Source organism: Rhineura floridana, chromosome 3, assembly GCF_030035675.1.
Source record: "Rhineura floridana isolate rRhiFlo1 chromosome 3, rRhiFlo1.hap2, whole genome shotgun sequence".
NCBI lineage: Eukaryota > Metazoa > Chordata > Lepidosauria > Squamata > Rhineuridae > Rhineura > Rhineura floridana.
This window is the reverse complement of record NC_084482.1, coordinates 74,151,207-74,170,998: the sequence shown is the minus strand read 5'-3', so window position 1 is coordinate 74,170,998 and position 19,792 is coordinate 74,151,207.

The window sequence follows — 19,792 nt, the reverse complement described above, 5'->3', positions numbered from 1 at the left end:
CCTGGTATAGCTGAGCAGGAATTATGGCGTAAGGAGAGCCAGAGTCAGCCAACAAACCAAGAACCTCCTTCTCAGGATGTTTCCTTCTAACTTACTCTTTGTCTAACTGGCCAGATCTGCTTTCCATCAGTTATTGCTATGACTTCATTTGTTAGGTACAAACAATGGAAGGTGCAAGCAGGCTAGTTTCTCACAAAACAAATTAGGAGAATACTGCCTGCAGCTTTTGCCTTATGCTCACATTCTGTAAGTGCTAGTAACTTACTTAGGCTGCGAACACACTAGTTGCCACAGCAAAGTGTTTCCATTAACCACACCTGGAGAGGGAATGGGTTGATCTGCTGACCAGTTGCAAAATCTCTTTGAAGATGACTTTAAAAGAAAAAAAAGGGCACTCAAGTGGCTCCCAGCAGGTTTTATAGTAAAAGGGGTGAGGTTTGACTAGTGTCATGTGCCCCCATTTTCAGAAGAGTGAGATGGAGTCACACAGGAGCCAGCAAAACAGTGAGTGTGTTTCTACCCTTAGTTTAAAAATGAAGTCTGGGAATCTGGAGATTGTGGGGTATCCAGTGGGGAGGAGTGCTCCTCTTGCTCTTCCCCCACAGATTCCCATTCCAGGCAGCCAGGCATTTCTCCAGAATACTATAAATGTTTAGGAGCTCAAACAACAAATTCACTCTCCCCCCTCCTTTCCTGGTACCACTGAGTATACTATGTCCTTTTTATATCTACCACTTTACCCACCAGACATAGATCCAAATTATTTTTATAATAATACTAGAACTCATGGACATTCAAAGAAGCTGAATGTTGGAAGATTCAGGACAGACAAAAGGAAGTACTTCTTTACTCAGCGCATAGTTAAACTATGGAATTTGCTCCCACAAGATGCAGTAATGGCCACCAGCTTGGACGGCTTTAAAAGAAGATTAGACAAATTCATGGAGGACAGGGCTATCAATGGCTACTAGCCGTGATGGCTGTGCTGTGCCACCCTAGTCAGAGGCAGCATGCTTCTGAAAACCAGTTGCCAGAAGCCTCAGGAGGGGAGAGTGTTCTTGCACTCGGGTCCTGCTTGCGGGCTTCCCCCAGGCACCTGGTTGGCCACTGTGAGAACAGGATGCTGGACTAGATGGGCCACTGGCCTGATCCAGCAGGCTCTTCTTATGTTCTTATGTTCTTAAGATCTTTATTCATAACATCCAATCACATTCTCAGCATATTTTTTCTGCCTTTTTCTTCTCCTTCCTCCATCTCTCCCTTCAACTACTGTGTTCTGCTCAGGACAAATTTCTTAAGCATAGGTTATAGTTCACAGAATACAACACATCTTCCCCCTTTATTTTAACAAGCATATCAGCTGGCTGCTGAAAACTGTAACAAAATCCTGAAATCTCTTTGGTGGCCTTTTGTCTCAGCAACTCCTCCTAACACCTGGATCAGAAACATGACTATTGAACAACTCATCTGCTTGTATTGACAGTTTCTCAGATCTTTCCTCCACCTCATAAGTCCAAACCAAAGTAAGGATGAAATTCCTCTTCTGCTTTTTCTGTTATGTATACTTTGGACAATCTGTTCCTGCCATCACTCTGTATTACAGAATGTGCTATGGTCTCTCTAATTTGTTTAAGTTCAGAATATTTGGATTGTCCTTTCCTAACCCTGTAGGACAGTTTGCACTTAAACGAGTCAAAAACTGCATTGTTCTAAATGCATGTAACCCTTAACCCTTGTTGTTGTTATGTGCCTTCAAGTCAATTTCAACTAATGGTGACCCTATGAATCAACGACCTCCAATAGCATCTGTTGTAAACCACCCTGTTCAGATCTTGTAAGTTCGGGTCAGCATCTTCCTTTATGGAATCAATTCATCTCTTGTTTGGTCTTTTTTTCTACTCCCTTCTGTTTTCCCCAACATTATTGTCTTTTCTAGTGAATCATGTCTTCTCATTATATGTCCAAAGTATGATATAACCTCAGTTTCATCATTTTAGCTTCTAGTGATAATTGTAGTTTAATTTGTTATTTGTCTTTTTCACAGTCCATGGTATCCGCAAAGCTCTCCTCCAATACCAAATTTCAAATGAGTTGATTTTTCTCTTATCCACTTTTTTTCACTGTCCAACTTTCACATCCATACATAGAGATCGGGAATACCATGGACTGAATGATCCTGACTTTCGTGTGCAGCAATGCATCTTTGCATTTGAGGACCTTCTCTGTTTATTTATTTATTTATTACATTTACACCCCACCTTTCTTTTCATGATAGAAACCCAAGGCGGCTTACATATGGTCCCCAGGCGGTCTCCCATCCAGGCACTGATCAGACCTGACCCTGCTTACCTTCAGCAGGGTGCTGGCCTCATGTGCCTTCAGACCATAGCCTGGGACTCTAGTTCTCTCATAGCTGCCCTCCCCAGACAGTCCTAGTCTTCTTCTAATATCTTGACTATTGTCTCCATTTTGGTTAATGACTGTGCCAAGGTATTAATAATCCCTGACAAGTTGAATGTCCTCATTGTCAACTTTAAAGTTACATAAATTTTCTGTTGTCATTACTTTAGTCTTCTTGACATTCAGCTGTAGTCCTGCTTTTGTGTTTTCCTCTTTAACTTTCATCAGCATTTGTTGCAAATGATTACTGGCTTCTGCTAGTAGTATGGTATCGTCTGCAGATCTTAAATTATTGATATTTCTCCCTCCAATTTTCACATCTCCATCTTGGTCCAATCCCACTTTCCGTATGATATGTTCTGCATATAGATTAACAAATAGGGTGATAAAATACACCCCTGTCTCACACCCTTTCCAAATGGAACTGTAATATTTGCAAAAGTTGAAATGAACTCCAAACACTGCTTAGAAGGAACAAGCTTTGTTGGTTGCTGCAGAACCAAGAGCTCTACTTTCCTTTTCCTCCTGGTCCCACCCCCAACTGATTCCCCCATACAACTATGTCTAATTCACTTGAGTTCCTACTCACATTACATCTCCCTTTTTTTTTAAGAAAAAGATAGAAACTACTGTCTATATCGAATTGGTTTTCTGATCACTCTGCCTCTTGATGTAGTAACAGGTAACTCAGAGTCCAAACTCTTTTCTGGTATATCACTGGCACTTTGTGCTATAGCTGTTCCACTTTTGTTGTCTTGAGACTCTGATGGAGGTGCAGTTGCAGTCTCAGTAGTCTCATCCGTTTTTGGTTCACAACTTGGAGTGCTTTGAAGATCTGTTCCGTCTGTAGACAGCTAAATCATCAGTCTGAACCAAATATGATCTTGGAGTCATGTTTTGTCCAGTCACTCTCGCTGGTTTTCAAACTCCATCTTGCCGAACATTAACAGAATCACCAACCTGCAAATGTGGTAAAGGCTTTGAACCTTTGTCAAAGTAAAGCTTCTGTTTTTCTTGTCTTCTCTTCAGATGTGTCTGTATGTCACCTTTTACCTGCTGAGGTAGTAACAACGGTGCTGAGGTAGGCAACCTGGTTCTTAAACGTCTCCCCATTAAAAGTTTTGCAGGTGAGTCTGTATCTACTGTAGGTGTATTTCTGTAATCCAATAAACTGAGATAAGGATCTGTGTTATTCAGACTAGATTTCTTAAGAATCCTCTTTACTGTTTGGATCGCTCTTTCTGCCATTCCATTGGATTGAGGAAATAGTGGACTGGATGTTGTGTGAACAAAGTCCCAATCTTTGGCAAACATTTTAAAGTCTCTAGAGTAAAACTGAGGGCCATTACACTGACAACCTCTTCAGGTATACCATGTCTTGCAAATATAGATTTGCAGTGTAAAATTACTGATTTACTTGTAGTGTCTTCAAGCAAACATATTTCCACATATTTTGAATAATAATCAACCAAAAGTAGATAGTCCTTTCTTTCAAATTCAAACAAGTCCATTCCTAACTTCTGCCAAGGTCTTCTTGGAATTTCATGAGGTAATATTGGTTCTTTTTGGTTTTTATCCCTTAGTGCCACTGGAACCTTCCGAAGTGCATGAATTACAGGTGGAACCTGTGGGTTGATTTTGATAGTGTATTTCTCTGGTAAGCAACCTAAGCCTTCAAATACATCTTTGTATTCAACTGCAACATCCCATTGATCTACTGGAGCTCTTTTCATTAAATTAACTCTTTGCACCATATTTAAATTAGTCACAGCCCGGAGACCGAGTACAGCTTGTGCATCAAAGTCTACTATGTGAAATTCCAACTCAGCCCTTCGATCTTTATATTTGCAATCCAGGTTACATTTACCAGACACATGTAGTCTTTCTCCAGAGTAGGTTATTAATCTGGTATTTGAATGCTGAAGTGGTTCAGCTTGCAAGGCTTTGTATGTTTTTAAAGACATTGCATTAGCCTGTGCTCCTGTGTCAATCTTAAAGGTCACATACTTGTGATCATTTATGAGAAGATCCACACACCATTCATCTTCCAGAGCTGTAGAATTCAATGTGCCAATGAAGAAATCATGAGCATTTTTAGTTGTATCTGCTACTGAGAACATTTGTCTGCGTTGAAGTTTTCTATCTCTAGTTTTACACATTTTAGCAAAATGATTAAGTTTGCCACATCTTCTGCATTCCTTCCCATATGCAGGACAAACATTTATGTCATGATGTCTGATACCACACTTGTAGCAGGCCTTTGCTGCTTCTACAGGCCTCTGTGGCATTTCCTTCTATTGGGGGCTCGTAGTAGTGCCAGGGCTCCATTTGCTTTGAGGCTGGCTTACTTTTGGCTTTTCAAAGGTACTTTTGCCCTGTAAGGCATCCATTTGTTTTTCTGTTGCCCCAAAATCTTTCATCTGTTTTGCAGCCACTTCTTCTGCCCTGCATATATTCACTGCACATTCAAGGGTTAAATCACTCTCTCTCAGTAACTTGGCTGTCAATCTGTCTGTCTGAATGCCACACACTATGTGATCCTTAATAAGAGAATCACACAGCTCCCCAAATTCACAGGTCTGAGCCAAAAGCTTCAAATCAGTCACATATTGGTCTATCCTTTCTCCTTCACTCTGTATTCTAGTGAAGAACCTGTGCCTTTCATAAGTAACATTTCTTCTGGGCACACAATAAGCTTCAAATTTATTCATCAAAACTTGAATTTTAATTTATCTGCATCATCATCAAACTGGAAAGTATTAAATACCTCTCTTGCTTCTTCACCTGCCACATGCAGAAATAATGCTGACTGGAGTCTCTCATCTTTCTTATCTGCTCCACTTGCAATGCAGTACAATTCAAACCCTTGCTTCCATCTTCTCCAGTTCTCTGCTGCATTTCCTTCAAACACCAACTTTCCTGGAGGCTTCAACTGGTCCATTTTTCACTGCCTTATGTTTTTAGGTAGTCTTCTGACACCATGTAATATTTGCAAGAGTTGAAATGAACTCCAAACACTGCTTAGAAGGAACAAACTTTATTGAACAGCCTGTTGCTGCAGAACCAAGAGCTCTACTTTCCTTTTCCTACTGGTCCCACCCCCAACTGATTCCCCCATACAACTATGTCTAATTCACTTGAGTTCCTACTCACATTACAGGAACCAGTCAGTTTCTCCATATGCTGTCCTTACAGTAGCCTTTTGTGCAGAGTATAGGCTGTGCATCAGGACAATCAGATGCTGTGGGTACCCCCATTTCTTTTAAAGCATTCCATAGTTAATTTGATGTACACAATCAAAAGCACAATAAAGCCAGGGTGATTTTCTTCTGAAATTACTATGTCCATTCCATTATTATGTTTGTGATATGATCTCTTGTACCTCTTCCCTTTCTAAAGCCAGCTTGGACATCTGGCATTTCTCACTACATGTATGGTAAGAGCCTTTCTTGTAGAATCTTGAGCATTACTTTAGTTGCATGGGATATTAAAGCAATAGTTCGATAAGTAATGCATTCCCTGGGATCCCCTTTCTTTGGAATTGGGATGTATATGGAACGCTTCCAGTCTGTGGGCCATTGTTTAGTTTTCCATTGTTTAGTTTGTCAAGAAATCTTGACAAATTTTTGTTAAATTTTGGACAGATTCAGTAGCTTGTAGCAACTGTATTGGTATGCCACCTGTTCCAGGTGATTTGTTTCTTCCAAGTATTTGAAGAGCAGCTTTCACTTCACATTCTCAAATTTCTGGTTCTTCATCATACTGTTCCTCTGTGAATGACTCTCATCCTGGCAACTCTTTTATAGTTATTCAGTGTATTGCTTCCATCTTCCTTTTATTCTCTCTCTGTCAGTCAGTGTGTTGCCTTGTTGATTATTCAACATTCCTACTCTTGGTTTAAATTTCCCTTTGATTTCTCTAATCTTTTGGTATAGGGGTCTTGGTTCTACCCTTTTTGTTGTCCTCTTCTATTTCTTTACAATAATTATTATAATAGTTCTCTTTGTCCCTACGTATTAGTCACTGTATTATTGCATTATTTAGGGTTGTGTCCGTGTTTCTGTCTCCTTTTGCTTTTGCTTTCCTTCTGTCTTTAATCATTTTAAGATTTTCTTCAGTCATCCATTGAGGTTTTTCTCTCTTTTTAATGAGAGGTATTGTCTTTTCGCATTCTCTCCTGATAATGTCTCTGACTTCAATCCATAGTTCTTCTGGTTCTCTATCAACTAAGTTTAAAGCCTCAAATCTGTTCCTTATTTGATCTTTATATTCTTCTGGGATGTTATTTAAATTGTATTTTGGCATTATGATTGTTTTGTTGTTGTTTAGCTTTACTCTGATTTTTCATATTACCGTTTCATGATCTGTACCGCAGTCTGCTTCTGGCCTTGTTTTCGCAGAAAGTATGGAACTTCTCCATCTTCTGCTACCAATTATATAATCGATTTGATTCCTATATTGACTATTTGGTGATGTCCATGTGTACAGTCGTCTTTTTGTTTTTTTTTTTTCAATAATTTTTATTCAGATTTTCATAAAACATACAAAACAAAATCATAAAACATTCAAAGACAAAAAACAAAATCAAAAATAGTTAAACAAAAAGAAAAAAAAAATAAAAAATAAAAAATAAAGAATAAAATATTGACTTCCCATTTGTCAAAGATCAAATCAGTTATAAGTCTATAATATATAACAATCCTGTCTCTTAAGTCATATTATAAAATCACTTTCCTCCAGTAGTTATCTTACTTAATCATCAAATCTCATAAACATTACTTTATTCTTTCCACAAAAAGTCAAAGAGAGGTTTCAATTCTTTAAGAAATATATCTATCAATTTTTTTTTTCCAGATAAGCATATCGATTAATCCATCTCATTACTAATTATGATAATCTTATTGTCATAACCATAGTCAAAATAAACATTTCAATTAATCCATCACATCAGAATCTGTTAGGTTCAGTAATTTCAGTAGCCATTGTTCTATTATCTCTATTAGTTCCATTTTCCATCTTCCATCTTCAGTAGTCTTGTTAAGTCCAGTAATTTCAATATCCAATCTTCCATTATCAGTATTCCATAATAATCTTGCTGTCAAAGCCATAGTCATATAGTAAGAGTCTGATGGGAATTACCTCTATCCCAAATATTTTCTTGCCATCCATTCTGAATAGGTTGCTGAAATACTGCTGTAAAATCATATCTCTGTTCTTTTTTTCAAAATACACTGGGTCATCTCTTAAAAGTTTTTCCATTGTCACATGGCTGCAGTTAATTCCATAGATTTTCTCTATATTGGGCTCCATCACATCATTCCAGTCCAGAAGATAATCCATGCCATTGATAACTTTATCTCTAGAATCTTCATTAATTTCTTCAGAGATAACATTGAGTTCCAAACAATAGATTTTATTTCTAAAGTCCATAGACTCCAAATCTTGTTCCTGTTCCACGTTTGTTCCAATCTCCGGGATCTCCTCTCTCACAGGGACCCCTATTCCAGTCTCCAGGGTCTCCTCTCTCACAGGGACCCCTGTTCCAATCTCCGGGGTCTCCTCTCTCACAGGGACCCCTTCCAGGGTCACCTCTCTCACAGGGACCCTTATATCTTTAATCTCCTGCTTCATTTTACTCAATTCAATTTTCGTTATCTCAATCTCATCCATTATTTTCTGAAACATAGTTATTTCCAGATTCTCAGCCACTTTCTTAATTGCCATTTTAAAAGAAAAATATAGGAAAACCACTTCTTATTTCAGCAACAATTGGGTTAATACTCCAAACTTGGTGACATCACAGTATAAACAGAGCAGACAGCCTTATCTCTCCAATAGTTAAGTAAACAAAATGCAGTTCCCAGGATCGAAACAATTAATGGCAATCGTCAAGAAACAGATTCGTCAAAATAAAATAGACCAAAAAGAGAGTAGTCTCAAAACAGTATAATATTTTTCAAAATAAAAATCTGGAATAGAAATCCCTCTTCTGTGTATATCTTTAGAATGCAAATCCAGGACAGCTTTTTGCAACAAAAACAGAGATAAGCTATTAATTAGTGCGTAGCAGAGAGAAGTTACGGCTCCCCAGTGAGATGTCAAAAACCGATCAATCTGGCAAATCTCTTTTAAACAGCAACAATTTAAGTCAAGTAAAAGAAAAATATAGAAAGAAGGGTGCTTGCCTGTTAGTGCGTTCTCTCTTAGAAGATAAGATGAACGTTCGCTTTAACAGATAGAGCTTGCTGTTGAAAATCCGTCCCACCTTCGTCGGCTGGACCTCGTCCCATAAATTAATGAGATCTGGTCGTCCCAACAAAAATAGGCTTTGAGGTTAATCTCTTCGTTTCTCCCTACCCGGGAGAAGTTTAATCAGTCAAAAAAAAAAGAAAAAACTGACTGATATATCTGAATAAGCTTCTTTTGAGGCAGGAGCCCGTCTCAAAAGCAGGCACAGGCTAAGTCACCCTTCCCGGAAGTGATTAGTACAGTCGTCTTTTTGATTGCTCAAAAAAAATGTGTTTGCAAGAAACAAATTATTGGCTTCACAGAATTCAATAAGTCTTTCGCCTGCTTCATTTCTATTTCCTAAGCTCCATTTCCCCACAATTCCTAGTTCTTCTCGGTTCCCTACTTTTGCATTCCAGTCCCCCATAATTATCAGAACATCTTGTTTTGGTGTGTTATCAATTTCTTCCTGTACTTCTGTGTACAATCTCTCTCTTTCCCTTAACCCTAACACCCAATAAAGAATGCACACGTAATGATCTAAATGACAAATTGGTTTATTACAAGGAAAAGGAAATAATATAGTATCACGTCTAAAGATTGTATATAGGCACATTTTAAAATTACTACATTCAGACACACTCAGACTAAGAAAGAAGAAAGGAATCCTCAATCTACCCAGAAGGCTAGAGAGAATGAGCATAGCGTGTGTGAACTAAGAACATAAGAACATAAGAACATAAGAACAGCCTGCTGGATCAGGCCAGTGGCCCATCTAGTCCAGCATCCTGTTCTCACAGTGGCCAACCAGGTGCCTGGGGGAAGCCCTCAAGCAGGACCCGAGTGCAAGAACACTCTCCCCTCCTGAGGCTTCCAGCAACTGGTTTTCAGAAGCATGCTGCCTCTGACTAGGGTGGCAGAGCACAGCCATCATGGCTAGTAGCCATTGATAGCCCTGTCCTCCATGAATTTGTCTAATCTTCTTTTAAAGCCATCCAAGCTGGTGGCCATTACTGCATCTTGTGGGAGCAAATTCCATAGTTTAACTATGCGCTGAGTAAAGAAGTACTTCCTTTTGTCTGTCCTGAATCTTCCAACATTCAGCTTCTTTGAATGTCCACGAGTTCTAGTATTATGAGAGAGGGAGAAGAACTTTTCTCTATCCACTTTCTCAATGCCATGCATAATTTTATACACTTCTATCATGTCTCCTCTGACCCGCCTTTTCTCTAAACTAAAAAGCCCCAAATGCTGCAACCTTTCCTCGTAAGGGAGTCGCTCCATCCCCTTGATCATTCTGGTTGCCCTCTTCTGAACCTTTTCCAACTCTATAATATCCTTTCTGAGATGAGGCGACCAGAACTGTACACAGTATTCCAAATGTGGCCGCACCATAGATTTATACAACGGCATTATGATATCGGCTGTTTTATTTTCAATACCTTTCCTAATTATTGCTAGCATGGAATTTGCCTTTTTCACAGCTGCCGCACACTGGGTCGACATTTTCATCGTGCTGTCCACTACAACCCCGAGGTCTCCCTCCTGGTCGGTCACCGCCAGTTCAGACCCCATGAGCGTATATGTGAAATTCAGATTTTTTGCTCCAATATGCATAATTTTACACTTGTTTATATTGAATTGCATTTGCCATTTTTCCGCCCATTCACTCAGTTTGGAGAGGTCTTTTTGGAGCTCTTCGCAATCCCTTTTTGTTTTAACAACCCTGAACAATTTAGTGTCGTCAGCAAACTTGGCCACTTCACTGCTCACTCCTAATTCTAGGTCATTAATGAACAAGTTGAAAAGTACAGGTCCCAATACCGATCCTTGAGGGACTCCACTTTCTACAGCCCTCCATTGGGAGAACTGTCCATTTATTCCTACTCTCTGCTTTCTGCTTCTTAACCAATTCCTTATCCACAAGAGGACCTCTCCTCTTATTCCATGACTGCTAAGCTTCCTCAGAAGCCTTTGGTGAGGTACCTTGTCAAACGCTTTTTGAAAGTCTAAGTACACTATGTCCACTGGATCACCTCTATCGATATGCTTGTTGACACTCTCAAAGAATTCTAATAGGTTACTGAGACAGGACTTTCCCTTGCAGAAGCCATGCTGGCTCTGCTTCAGCAAGGCTTGCTCTTCTATGTGCTTAGTTAATCTAGCTTTAATAATACTTTCTACCAGTTTTCCAGGGACAGAAGTTAAGCTAACTGGCCTGTAATTTCCGGGATCCCCCCTGGATCCCTTTTTGAAGATTGGCGTTACATTTGCCATTTTCCAGTCCTCAGGCATGGAGGAGGACCCAAGGGACAAATTACATATTTTAGTTAGCAGATCAGCAATTTCACCTTTGAGTTCTTTGAGAACTCTCGGGTGGATGCCATCCGGGCCCGGTGATTTGTCAGATTTTATTTTATCCATTAAGCTTAGAACTTCCTCTCTCGTTACCACTATTTGTCTCAGTTCCTCAGAATCCCTTCCTGCAAATGTTAGTTCAGGTTCAGGGATCTGCCCTATATCTTCCACTGTGAAGACAGATGCAAAGAATTCATTTAGCTTCTCTGCAATCTCCTTATCGTTCTTTAGTACACCTTTGACTCCCTTATCATCCAAGGGTCCAATTGTCTCCCTAGATGGTCTCCTGCTTTGAATGTATTTATAGAATTTTTTGTTGTTGGTTTTTATGTTCTTAGCAATGTGCTCCTCAAATTCTTTTTTAGCATCCCTTATTGTCTTCTTGCATTTCTTTTGCCAGAGTTTGTGTTCTTTTTTATTTTCTTCATTCGGACAAGACTTCCATTTTCTGAAGGAAGACTTTTTGCCTCTAAGAGCTTCCTTGACTTTGCTTGTTAACTAAAAAAGTTCACACTAAAAAGACAGGCAGTGAATATACCTGATCCTGAAGACAGTGAGGACTCAAAATCTGGATTAAGATTTTTATTAGGGCTGTGCAATGGATCTGGCCAAGGCCCAAATTGGGCCTATTTTGAAGCATTTGGGTCTCAGCTGAGTCGGGTTGAGAAAGCCCCAGATCTCTACAGGTCAGGTTGGACAGCTCAGAGTAATCTACAGCTATCAGGGAGTGGGGCATCAGGCACAAAGGAGAGGCAGGCGTACTTAGGGAGAAAAAGAAACTGGAAAAAGCAAGCACCTTTTCATGGGATAAGGTAGGAGCCTTTCCTGTCCGAAGTCTCCTACTTCCCACCACGCCTCCCCAAGCCCCGTGTAGTATACAGATCTGCTTCACAAGCGGATTTGCAAAGAGCACCATGCAGTATGGAATCTTCTTGCTTATTAGCTGATAAGTGGGAGGATTCATTCTGTGTGATGCCGGTTGCTGTGTGTTTGCAGGTGGCTTCCCTGCATGCAGAGAAGCTAGGGTTACCAGGTGTCTGGTTTTTGGCCAGATACTCCAGCTTTTGGGGGTCCCCTCCGGGTCTCCAGGTGACTCACCTTAATCTCTGGACTTTCAGCTTCAATTAAAAAAAAAGTTTCTAGGTGGTCTGGTTCCCGATATATACACCAAAACAGCAGCAGCAGCAGCCCCCTGCAACTGTTAAATCTGTTTAATATATATGTTACAGCAGCTGCTAACTCTAACCCAGCCCTTTCAGGATTGTAGCCAATAAGTGAAGCCAGGGTTGTGATTTGTTGACCCAGGCAGTGCCTAGACTTCATTGCAATGTCAGAAAATGGTGGTTATGAGATTTTCCATTTGAGTAAGTAAGTAAGTATATGGCTTTCTCTTGTGTGCAAGAGTCAGACCCTGGGCTGTTGAAGAGATCAATGCTTTAAAATCTTCGCAATATGAAAGTACTTGCTTTTCTGGGAGTAAAGCAAGGCTAATCCCACATGCCTGGAGTAAACCCCATTGAATTCAATAGGACTTACTTTTGAGTAGAGTGTGTGTGAGAGAGAGGGGGGGAGAGGGAGAGGGAGGGAGGGGTATGGTTGGTGATTGGAAACCTAGGCAGCTCACAATAACAAATAAATCCCTTTAAAATCCAATAACCATAAAAATATAAACAGAAGCAAAACAGCTTAAAGTGGCATGATTCTGAATTTTGGGTTAGGTGAATGAAGTTTATTTATTTATTATTATTTTTATATCCCACCCTTCCTCCTTGTAGGAGCCCAGGGCAGCAAACAAAAGCACTAAAAACACTTTAAAAATAATAAAAACAGATTTTAAAATATATTAAAACAAAAGATCTTTAAAAACACTTTTTAAAAGCTTGAAAAACATCTTTTTTAAAAATGAAAAGGTTTAAAAACATATTAAAAAGCAATTCCAATACAGACACAGACTGGGATAAGGTCTCAACTTAACAGGCTTGTTAAAAGTACCAGTTCCTTATCACTTGAGGCTTCAATTCCCTGGACATTTCCCTGTTTGAGTAAGCCCCACTGAATACATTGGGACTTGCTTCTGAGTAAAAAAACATAGGATTGCATTATAAATATCTTTACAGGTTGTGTAAATAATAACATATTTTATAGTCATGCTTATATAAATATTTATTTATACTGTGTCCCAATAAATATCTGATTTCACACTATGGTTATACAATACTTCCCCTACATTTGTGCCCTTCTTCCTTGGGGTGTTCATGGTTCTCCATTGTTTTCATCCTGAGGGGTAGATTAAGCTGAGAGGTGGTGAGTAGCCCATGGTCACCGAGTACACTTTATAGCTCATATCCATTTTGAAAATTTAATTAAAACAATTTACATGCAGATAATATTTATTAGTTAAGATCCTCCGTGGCGCAGAGTGGTAAGCGGCGGTAACGCAGCCGAAGCTCTGCTCATGGCCGGAGTTCGATTCCAACGAAAGGAGGAAGTCGAATCTCCGGTAAAAGGGGTCGAGGTCCACTCAGCCTTCCATCCATCCGTGGTCGGTAAAATGAGTACCCGGCATATGCTGGGGGGGTAAAGAAAGTCCGGGGACGGAACTGGCAATCCCACCCCATATATACGGTCTGCCTAGTAAATGTCAGAAGACGTCACCCTAAGAGTTGGAAACGACTCGCACTACAAGTGCGGGGACACCTTTACCTTTTTAATATTTATTAAGTAGATCCACGCAATACATTTAAAGCATTTAAATGTCACATTTAAAGCTCATGGCTTCCCTTAAAGAATCCTGGGAAGTGTAGTTTCCCCTCACAGTTAAAATTCTCACCACCCTTAACGAAGTGCAGTTCCCATGATTCTGTGGTGGGATTCATGTGCTTCAAATGGGTGTTGAATGTGCTTTAAATGAATGGTGTGGATCTGCCCTAGTATGCTGTGCATTCATTAGTGTATTGAAAAGCACCATTTCAAAATATACTTTTTTAAACAGGGGAAGGGCGGTAGCTCATTGGTAGGGCACATGCTTTCACCAATCACAGAAAAAGACTGATGTCTGGAAGCCTGGAGAGTCAATGCTAGTCCATAAAATCAGTACTGAGCTAGATAGTACAAGATGACTTGAGTCGGTATAAGGAAGATTCCTTTGTTCCTAAAAGAGGAAAAAGACCCAAGGGCCACAGTGACTCTGAAATTTATTGATGTATTTTACTTACAACATTTATATACCACTTTATTGTAAAAAACCTCAAAGCAGTTTACGGAAGGAATTAAAAGAATAAAATTATTAGCAAACACAGTTAAAAACAGGTATTTAAAAACATTGAAAATAATAAAACCAAAATGAGTTAAAAACAGGTAAAAAGAATAATAGCTTCTATATGCCTAGGCAGGCTTGCCTAAAGAAAAAATGCTTTTGGCAAATGCCAAAAAGAGTACTGTGAAGGCACCTGCCTAGTGTCAATAGGCAGGGAGTGCCAAACCGTAGGTGCTGCCACACAAAAGGATCCATTTCTTAAAAGAGCAGAACAAGTACTATGCGGCACCTGTAATATGGAAAGTACACCTTGAACTTGGCCTGGTAGCAAATCAGCAACCAGTACAGATTTCAGAGCAGAGGTGTTATGTGCTGACAGGGTCTCGCTCAAGTCAGCAGTTGTGCAGCAGCATTATGTACTAACTGCAACCCCCTGGTTAGGTTGTGCTTCATGGGGATTTCTGTGACCTTCGCTGACTGGATGCCAGGATTTCTTTAGCTTTTGGTTTTCAGTTATGAATCCTGTTATGGGATGCTGAGTTGTCTGCCTTACTCATAGGAATCTTGTTATGGTTGGTATGGTATTGCATTTAGGAAAGCATCACTGTCTTTTGTTTTTGTTTTTCTGTTTGCGTTTCATTTACCATTAACCTCACTCCCTTACATGCATAGAAGCAACAGCAGTGGTTGCATGCGCTCAGCTCAACCCCCTAAAACCCATTGATGATGCACCTTGTTGGTTGCATGGCAGTTTGTTTCTTGCCCAATAGTGGTAAAAGAGAATTCACATATTTGGAAGTGTGACTGCAATTGTTGTTTCCAAGCTGCTGCCTGTGAAGGTAGACCAAACCATGTGTGTTTTCTCTCTGTCAATTATTACTCACTGGAATTGGGTTGACTGTCAGAGTGAGTTTATAGCAGCCCACAGGGTAGACAGAAACGGTAGAGAATCTTCTTACTCCTACTCATTTCTCAGACATCTTTCTGAAGTGGACTTCTGGAAAGAAGTTTGGAGCAGCCACATTAAAAGATAAGGGCAGGGCATTCCAGGCAGGGGGTTGGCAACCCTGCTTGGATATGGATGTCTTTGCAGAGGATCCCTAGTCAAGGTTTACCAACAGCACAATCCAAACTATATCTACTCAGAAGTAAGTCCTGTTGAATTCTATGGGGCTTAGTAAGTGTGTTTAGAATTGCAGCCTTCAGGGCATCCATCTTTACTCCTGAGTCGTCCTATCTAACATATCCACAACACTAGGCTCCCTTCTTCCTACAATGGCCTTCTGGTGACCGGCCTGGCCTGAAGGCACTTAAACTCTTCTTGCCAAAAGCAAGTAGGCTAGATTAAATGCTCCCTACCCAGGCTCCATTTTTTAGCTAAGATTTCTACCTTAATTTCCAATCAGAGAATTTTTGTTTTAAATTGTATGCGCCAAGCAACTGTGATTGATGCTTAATGTATCATGCTTAATGACTTCACTAGTAGGGTTGCCATATTCCAGTTCCACAAATCCGGGCAGGCTAATCTGCATATTATGCAAATATTTGCATATTATTTGCACATTATGCAAATTATTTGCATATTAATATTTGAATTGTCCAGTTGTTTTGTTTTTGTGCCTAGGAATTACCACCAAAAACTGGGGAAAGATGTGAGAAATCTTTTTTTAAAAAATTTACATTTTCAGCCTTAAATGCCTAGAGTCTAGTTTCCAGTACATATCAGACATGCAAAGTATCTGTATGTTTTATAAAAGCACAGCTTTGCTTAACTCAAAATTTCTTCTCCCTTTGATCAACCACATCTACACAGGTTCCACCTCCCTACTCAAAATGAATCTGAGCCTGGAAGTGTGCAACAACCCCACACATACTTGCTAATTAGATTACCAATGTCAGGATGTCTGTCTTATCGACTACTCTCCTGAGCTCCCCTCCCCCCCCCCACCGGGCATCATGAAAGACCCAGTCCTGGATGTGAAAGTTGGACAGTGAAAAAAGCAGATAAGAGAAAAATCCACTCATTTGAAATGTGGTGTTGGAGAAGAGCTTTGTGCATACCATGGACTGCAAAAAAAGACCAATAATTGGGTGTTAGAACAAATTAAACCAGAACTGTTACTAGAAGCTAAAATGATGAAACTGAGGTTATCATACTTTGGACACATCATGAGAAGAAATGATTCACTACAAAAGACAATAATGCTGGGAAAAACAGAAGGGAGTAGAAAAAGAGGAAGGCCAAGCAAGAGATGGATTGATTCCATAAAGGAAGCCACAGACCTGAACTTACAAGATCTGAACAGGGTGATTCATGACAGATGCTGTTGGAGGTCGCTGATTCATAGGGTCGCCCTATGAGTCATAGTCAACTTGAAGGCACATAACAACAACAACCTCTTCAAAGTACTGATAAGCCTCTTGTTTTAATTAAAATAATAATTATAAATTCTTGCTCTTATCACTAATGGGAGTTAATTACCTTGCATATGCCCATAGTAAATTTTCAGATACTTTCAGACCCTCAGCAATTTTCAAGTGGTCTATGTAGAAGAAAAGTTTGGGAACCCCTGGTATAAGACATCTGCTTATGTCCCTATGCTGCTGTCACCCCTCATTTAGGTGCCTGGGATGCTTGCATGTGGACATACCTCCTTACAATTATGGAAAGTGATTCTTAATAATAAGTCTCCAGACACAAAGTTACATAGGTATTTATCAGTTGTTTAGTAGAAAATTCAGAAGTGCAGAGTCCCTTCATGATAGTTGCAGCCACGTAAACCCTTTTTTGCTCCTGGATTAAGAATGAGATCTTTGTTAATGCATTCTCTCACAACAACAAACATCTCTAGGAGCCAATCAGCATGTAAGTGGAGAGCGTTAGCAACTGAGAAGAGTCTTCTCAGTGGCTGACTCACCTGCTTTCACTCTGATTGGCTCCAATCAGCAGGAAAGGCAAGGAAGCCTATTAGAAGACTCTTCTCAGTGACTAACACACTCCCTTTTCATGCTGATTGTAGGATTCTTGGAGACATAGGGACCCTGCTCCCAAAAAAGCAGAGGGACTAAGAATGAATGAATGAATGAGTCTTTATTTTTACCCCGCCCTTTTTCCAAAACTGGAACTCAGGGCGGCTTACAAATAAAAACTACACATAGATAAAAAAACATACAAAAATTTACAATTAAAATAGAATTAAACTATTTGTAACATTAAAACCATGAAACATACACTTAAGATACTAAGACAATTTAAAACATTAAGAATAGGACCATGGAACTATACAACAGACCTTATGAGGCCCTATCTTAAACATCTTCTAGTCCAAAAGCCTGTCGGAATAAAAAAGTCTTTGCCTGCCAACGGAAGGATAGCAAGGAAGGGGCCATTTGTGCTTCCTTAGGAAGAGAGTTCCAGAACCTGGGGGCAGCCACTAAGAAGGCCCTATCTCACGTCCCCACCAATCGCAACTACTCTCCTGGTGCTTATAGACATGACCGTAAAATATTTTGTGACGTGCAAGTTTGATATGACATTATTTATTAAGTGTGCTTAGGATTACACTGATGGCATTCCCAAATATGTACTTTCACACAGACTTTGGTTTTCCATAACACAATGTTCGTCCAAGCCTCCACACTTTGGGGGGGCACTACTTGCACACCCCTCCCATAAGTACATCAAAGTTGGATACACACCTGAACAAAGACCCAGACAACAGGGCACTCAAAACAAAAAGGTAATTACAGTGGCTGAGTAGATCTTGTACAGCGGTTATACTGAGTGGGCAGCCACTGTCCTTCATATTTTACAAAATACTTTTTCCTATACAAAGATTAAATTTCTGTGTATGAAAAAGTAATGTATGAAGTGGTCTCAATAGTGAGAAAAGTAAACGAGTGAATGGTGATCCAAATGTTTTTCATTATGAAGCTAGCTGCCAGATGATGTATCACCTTCCCTACGCATGCAGCGTAGACTGAAAAAACAGCACCCAAGCCACCATTCAATACGTGCACATGTTCTTTCCAACATGAATCTACAGGTCTCAAAAAGTAATGTGTGACAAAGTTCTCAAACACCTTATTGTCAAAGAACCATCCCCCTGGGGTTCCTTACACATGGTCTCTTGTTCTACCAGCATGCCTTCACACCATCACTTTGCCAAAACATAAGGATAGGTAAATTGCTTTTAGGAAGGTTCACAATTATGATTTCCTATTTATTTAATCTAAAAATATTTAAAATATATAAAAACAGCCAGGGGAAGATATTGGAGAAATATAAAATAAAAAAAGGGGAGGGGAGGTGAAGAGACCTTAAATGTGCTACTCACCTTCTCTCAGCCTATCCTCCCCTCAGGATGAAAACAACGGAGAACCATGACCACCCCCAGGGAGAAGGACACACTTAAAATGTAGAGGAAAAAATCATCTACAACCATAGTGTGAAATCAAATACTTATTGGGACACAGTATGAAGAAATATTTATATAAACATGACTATCAAATATGTTTATGAATTACACAATCTGTAAATATATTTATAGTGCAATCTGATGTTTGTTTACTCATAAGCAAGTCCCAATGTATTCAATGGGGCTTACTCAAGCTGGGAAGTGTGCAGAGAACTACAGCCTCAAGTGATAAGGAACTTGTTCTTTAAGTTGAGACCTTATCCCAGTCTGAGTCTGTGTTGGAATTGCTTTTTAATATGTTTTCAAGCCTTTTCTTTTTTTAAAAAAAGATGTTTTTTAAAGCTTTTAAAAATATTTTCAAAGATGTTTTAATATATTTTAAAGTCTGTTTTTATGATGTTTTAAAGTGCTTTTAGTGCTTTTGTTTGCCGCCCTGGGCTCCTGCTGGGAGGAAGGGCAGGATATAAATCAAATAATAAATAAATTAACTTTATTCACCCAACCCAAACTTCAGAATCATGCCTCTTTAGGCTGTTTTCCAACTGTTTATTCTTGCTTTATGGTTATTGGATTTTAAAGGGATTTATTTCCTCACAGGGTTGTTGGAAAGACTGCATACACACAGACTGCAGATGTATAAATACATACAGCCCATATAATAGTTTATTGTCAAACCAGTTGGTCATTGCAGAAAAATCAGTATTAGTTTTTTAAAAATCAGTATTAATTTCCTACAGAACAAAAACTGTAATACCTGCCTACTTGCTTTAAAATAGGACTGGAGGGGGGACAGAAATAGTTAGAACATAAACACAATTCTTTTTTACATTCACTCAAAAGTGCCATTAATTTACAGCACATTCATAACCATGTCTACTCAAAAGTAAGTCCCATTGAATTCAATGGGATTTACTCTGGGCATATGGGATTAGCTGCTTTTACCCCCACAAAAGCAAGTATTGGGAAGGTTTTGAAAACACTGCCAAGGATCTGACTCCTGCACACAAGAGGGGGGAAAAACTGAAATGTATATACTTACCCAATTTATGAGATTTTCAGATAAACAGGGGGAGGGGAAACCACCATTTTCTGGCATTGCGATGAGGTTTTCTAGATACTGCCCAGGTGAACC